Consider the following 6,415-nt stretch of genomic DNA (forward strand, 5'->3'; position numbering starts at 1 on the left):
GTAGGAAGCCGCTTCTACCTATTTGGTGAAATAGTCAATCGCTACTAGAATGAAACAATGACCTCCTGTTCCGGCCGGGGTTATCTTCCCGATTATGTCAATTCCCCATGCGGAAAATGGCCATGGAGATGTCATCTCGTATAGCAACGAAGGAGGGACGTGTTGTACATTCCCGAAGATTTGGCAGTTGTGGCAATGTCTCACGTATTTGATGTAATCAGATTCCATGGTGGTCCAATAATACCCTAAACGTGTGATTTTCTTTGCCATCATAGGCCCGCTCATGTGAGGACCGCATTCTCCGTCGTGGACTTCTTCCATCACCTTTCGTGCCTGTGAATGATCAAGGCAACGTAGGACTACACCAAGAGGTGTTCTTTTGTATAATTCTCCTTGCATGAGGATGTATTGGGAAGCTAATAGGCGGATAGCGCGTTGTCCCCTTTTGTCCATATCCGGTGGATAGGTACCATTAAGCTTGAAATTTAGGATCGCTTGGAACCAGGGTTCCTGCGCGATTTCCTCTTCATCGGTGATTTGATGGACATAAGCCGGTTCCGATCGTCGTTCGATGCACAAAGGCATTTCCACCATGTGATCTGGTATGCTTATCAAAGATGCAAGTTTCGCAAGAGCGTCTGCAAATTGATTTTCCTCTCGAGGCAGGTGTAAGTAGGTTACGTGATCAAAGAATTGAGCCACTTGGTCTATCCTAGCCTGATAGGGCGCGAGGCTTTCGCTTCGGATTTTCCAGGATCCTGTAACTTGGTTGATGATCAATGATGAATCCCCATGTACTCGGAGGTTTTTGATGCCTAAGCTTACTGCCGCTTGTAATCCGATGAGACAAGCTTCATACTCTGCAGCGTTGTTTGTCACCTCGAAGTCGAGTTTGACAGCAATTGGTGTATGCTCACCTTCAGGAGAAATGAGCAACACTCCTATTCCGAATCCTCTTAAATTTGATGCTCCATCGAAGTATAGATCCCAAGATTCCACGTCTGTTTGAAGTATGTCCTCGTCGGGAAATGACCAAGTATCTATGGTTTGTGCGTCGTTGATAGGATTCTCTGCGAAGAATTCGGCGACGGCGCGACCTTTTATGACCTTCAGTGGGACATATTTGAGGTCGAATTCTGAGAGCATCAGAGTCCATCTTGTTAGACGTCCGTTGAGGACGGGTTTCTCGAAAAGGTATTTGACTGGATCCATTTTGGAATATATCTTGACGGAGTAGCTAAGCATGTAGTGACGTAGCTTCTTCGTCGCCCACACAAGAGCGAGGCATGTCTTTTCGAGTTGCGAGTATTTGCACTCATATTCCAAGAACTTCTTACTTAGATAGTAAATAGCTATTTCTTCACTTCCTACAGTTTGAGCTAGCATAGCACCCATGGCAGTTTCAGTTACTGTGAGATATAAACCAAGAGGTTGATCTCGTTGTGGTGGCATGAGCACTGGTGGTTTAGCCAATATTTCTTTGATTCGGTCAAACGCCTTTTGACAATCATCGTCCCACATGGTGTGGTCTGTTTTCTTGAGTTTCTTGAAGATAGGCTCACAAATCATGGTAAGTTTCGATATGAATCGACTTATGTATTGTACCTTTCCCAGGAATCCCCTGACTTCTTTTTCTGTTTGAGGTTGTGGCATTTTAATCAGAGCTTTGATTTTCGAGGGATCTATTTCTATACCGCGTTGGCTGACGACATATCCCAGGAGTTTTCCGGATGTTACCCCAAATGTGCATTTCTGAGGATTGAGTCTCATGTTATACTTTCGTAGCCTTGCGAAGAACTTGCGAAGGTTTGCAATATGTCCTTCTCTTTCTTTGGATTTGACGATCATGTCATCTACATATACCTCAACTTCTTTGTGCATCATGTCATGTAGGAGTGTAGTTGCGGTTCGTTGGTATGTAGCTCCGGCGTTGATCAATCCGAATGGCATTACTGTATAGCAATATGTTCCCCATTGGGTGACGAAAGCGGTCTTGTGCATATCTTACATGGCCATCTTGATTTGGTTATATCCCGCATATCCATCCATGAAGGATAGTAATGCGTGGTCTGCGGTATTGTCCACCAATATGTCAATGTGAGGTAGAGGGAAGTCATCTTTTGGACTTGCTTTGTTTAAGTCCCTGAAGTCAACACAAACACGGATTCTCCCATCCTTTTTGGGCACAGGTACTATGTTGGCTACCCAGTCAGAGTACTCGGAAACTTTGATGAACCCGGCTTTGAATTGCTTATCCACTTCTTCCTTAATCTTTAGAGCCCATTCTGTCCTCATTCGTCGAAGCTTCTGTTTCACGGGTTTGAAACCCGGCTTAATAGGAATCCTATGTTCGGCGATATCTCTGTCGATCCCTGGCATGTCTTTGTAGGACCAAGCGAAAACGTCTTTGAATTCATTTAGGAGGTCTATGAAATCGGCCCTTTCGGTAGAGCTCAAGGTAGTCCCTATCCTAAGTTCTTTGGGTTCTAATTCGGTTCCTACGTTGATGGGTTCGGTGTCCTCTATTACCGGTCCCCCTTCCCCTTCCTGTAATATTTATTTGGCTACGTAGGGAGGTATTTCGGTCAAGTCTGGGTCTTGGTCATCCTCAGTATCATCATAAACAGAATTGCACTCGAAAGAACACAGAGAGTAAGCAGAACCTGATTTATTCATATTAAGATTTGAGTAAAGTTGAAACAAAGAAGCCAACTGATCCGTGGTCAGTGGCGGCAAGGGAACGGTAATTGGGGCATTCCCCGAACTACCGTGACTACTCGAGGCTAAGCTAGGAGAAACGAAGGGAGTGGGGATGACAACAGGAGTAGACTCTCTAATGACTTCTCTAGACTCCGACTCTGACTCCGACTCCGACTCCGACTCCGACTCGAACTCGTCGTCTTCCGGTTCCCCTTTGAACATCTCGCCTTCTCCAGTAGTGAGCTTGAAGAGTCTTCCTTGGTTGTTGGTCCACTTGATAGATTTTCTCCATCCTTTCTGCTGCTTTGCGTCGGTTTCTGTGATTAACGCGGTGGGGTTGAAGCGATCGTCTTGAAGTATCATAGTAATGATCTCATCCTGCGCGGCCCTAATGAATCGGTCCTCTCCAAACAAGAGGCTAACAGCTTGTTCGTCGAAGCAAGGTGCTTGACGGGTTTTGACGGTAGGAACCGTTTCGGGAGGAATGAAGTAGCAATCGTGAAAGATCTCGATTCCGGCTAACTTCCTCTCAAGATAATGCCAAGGTTCGGGAAATCCATGGAAGAGTTCTGAACTTCCTTCTTGAATGAAGTACCCATTTAGAGTGGGGAGATATGGTCTCATTTGGACTCCCACGTACTTGCGATTTTGGACTTGAGCGAGTATTTCGAGAACTTCTTCAGCTGTGGGTTTGTATACTAGTCCAAGTGGTATCCTTGTTGAGTTGCCTTTCTTGTATGGTGAGAAGGTGTTCTTCCGAATTGGGTTCAAAGGCATTCCAGGGAAGTATCCCTGAGTCTTGAGTATGTGGTTGACCACCAAGTTGGAGTAGGGATTGTAGTATAAGGGTGCCAACTCACTTTCTATGACACTCACACTTTGGAAGCCCCCAAGTTCGTATATGGGATCTGCAAGGACTTGGTTATTTGATTGCTTCTCAATTATCGCCTTGATGGGTGACGAAGTGATCGTCACAACTTTGCCATTTAGTGGGATCTTGATCTTTTGATGGAGGGTGGATGTTACCGCTTTGGAAGCGTGAATCCAAGGCCTTCCCAAAAGTATGTTGAATGAGGCTTCGATGTCCACTATTTGGAAATTAGCCTTTCGCTTGATTGGTCCCGTGGCTATGGTTAGGCTAGCAAGTCCAACCACTTTTCGTCGTGTACCGTCATATGCACGTACACCTTGATTGGTGGGAGTCCAATCCGACTCCTTCATGCCTAGTTTGTATGCCGTTTTGAGGGGTATGACGTTGACCGCGGAGCCATCATCTACCAAAGTCATTGGCACGTTCTTCTTTAGACAGATGACAGTGATGTATAGAGCAAGGTTGTGACTAGCGCCAAAAGGTGGCAAGTCTTCGTCTGAGAAAGTAATAGGATTACTTAGTCTCGGTGGTTCTTGGAAGACCAAGTTGACTACATCTTCAGGAGTGGAGTTATGTGCCACATTCAATTTGGCCAAAGCTTGCAGTAGAGCTTGGCGATGCGGAAATGAGCTTGCCACTAGTTGCCAGACTGAAAGATCAGCCTTGGTTTTCTGTAATTGCTTGAGCAAATGATCAGTGGGATCGTCTTCGTTATCATTTGGTGTGATGACATTGGTTGGACCGCTTTGAGTGGTACTTTGATATGGACGACCCGAACGAGTTAGGTGATCCACATCTTGGTCTTCACCATTTTGGACTATTTCCTTGACTAAGGAGTTTTCAATGAGGTATTCGTCTTCATCGTCATCGGCCCAAACCCCATTGATTGCAGCTAGTTCTTTCATTCTCATGATATCGCCTTCTAGTTGTATGATTTGATCGACTAGTCCATCGACCACGGCGACTACTTCTTGCATAGTGGCATTCTGAGAGAAGATCAATGGTACACGTTCTTTAGGTGTTGCATTGGGATCGCGTAAAGTCGTTACCATGTTTTCTAGTTCCCACACTTGTCTATCTACACTCCTTGCCCATGCGATGAAGTCGGAAATGGTAGGGGAGATAGTAGAGTAGAGCCCTTCTTTCTCAATTGCATGAATTTCATTTTCGGTGGGAGAAATGAGATGTGAGCCATCTAAGGTAGATTCGTCACTTGTAATCACTAGAACTCCAAGAGGATTCTGAGTGTTGTTGGGCTTACCTCCTGGTGGAATCGGAAGTCGACCATCTTCGATCATATCTTGAAGCACGTGTTTTAACTTGTAGCATTTTTCTGTGTCGTGCCCTTTGCCCCTATGGTATTCACAGTAGGAGTTTTCATCCCAGAATTTGGACTTCTTTTCAGGTTCGGGAGTAGGTCCAATGGGTTGGAGTTTACCTTGCTTTATTAGTCTTTTTAGAGCGTTGGAGTATGTATCCCCAAGGTTTGTGAACTTCCTTGGTGGGCTAGTTTTATTGGATGGCTCGAGAAGGTTAACTTCGTCGGTCTTGCTAGTAGAGCCGTAGGAACGACTTGTGGACCCTTGATATCCTCGACCTACTGTTTTGGACAAGAGTCCTTTGCGGATGTCATCTTCAATTCGTGTCCCTAGTACGGTTAAGTCCTTGAAGGTCTTGATGTTTTGATATCTCAAATGGTTGGCATATATGGACTTGAGATTATCCACGAACTTTTCCACAAGAGTGGCCTCATCCGGGCGTTCAACTAGTTGAGTACTAGTCTTCCTCCACCTACTTAGGAAGTCGGTGAATCCTTCTTTGTCATTTTGGGTAAGAACCTCTAGGGTACGCATGTTGACTTGGATCTCGGCATTATCCGCGTATTGTTTCGAGAATTCGATCGCGGCGTCTTCCCAAATAGCGACCTTTTTGTGATCCAAAGTGTAGAACCATTGCTTCGGAATGGTGTCAAGAGATGAAGGAAAGATCCTTAAGAACATCTCGGGTTTGATGCCTTTGATAGACATGTAGTCCTTGAAGGTGCGGATGTGGTTCAAAGGGTTCTCATGTCCTTTAAACTTAGGGATATCCGTCATGCTAAAGTTAGTAGGCAATTTGGAGTTGACGGCTTCATACTTGCGATTGTTTTCCCTATAGATGTCATCCCCCTTAAGGTACATCAATTGTTCCTCTAGGTATTGGAGTCTTTTCTCAGCTGCGGTTGTCCCTTGGGTAGGATTCTCATCTTTAGACTCGTCATCAGAAAATTGTAGTACTTCACCTTTAATGGGAGGCAACCTTCCCTCTACATCAAAGATACGGCCTTCGATAAGTTCGAGGCAGTCATAGGTTTGCTCTTGAGTGATTTGCATTTGGGCTAGCGCGGCTAGGATTCGATCACTACTTTCTTGAATTTGCTGGAGGTTTGTTTCATCACTTGACCCAGGCATCTTGGAAACTGGATAAGAGATCGGCGACGAATCAAAACACGATCGACCATTCTATCACACTTGCTAAAAGAGGAAAGATTTTGACTCGTGAAGTGGGTGTGTGCCACTTGTGTTGAGTGAGTTTTGAAGAAAGACAAGGTCTTTGAAAATGTGTGTCCTAATCAACTGTAGTGTAGTTGTAGGAGTGGACTCGAAGTGAGGTTTTGAAATGGGCTTGTGGCCCGAATTTTGACTTGACAAACGGACAGAGTTTTGACCGGATTTTGCGCTAATTGAAGGCCTACTTTTCTTTTTTTTTTTCGAAAATCTTGTTTGAAAACAAGTTTTGATTTTTTGAAAATTCGTCATGGTTTTGTTTAGAAGTGACCACGTAAGGTTTACACATTTATACAAG

This window comes from Silene latifolia, chromosome 2 (genome assembly GCF_048544455.1).
Source record: "Silene latifolia isolate original U9 population chromosome 2, ASM4854445v1, whole genome shotgun sequence".
NCBI classification, from domain to species: Eukaryota; Viridiplantae; Streptophyta; class Magnoliopsida; order Caryophyllales; family Caryophyllaceae; genus Silene; species Silene latifolia.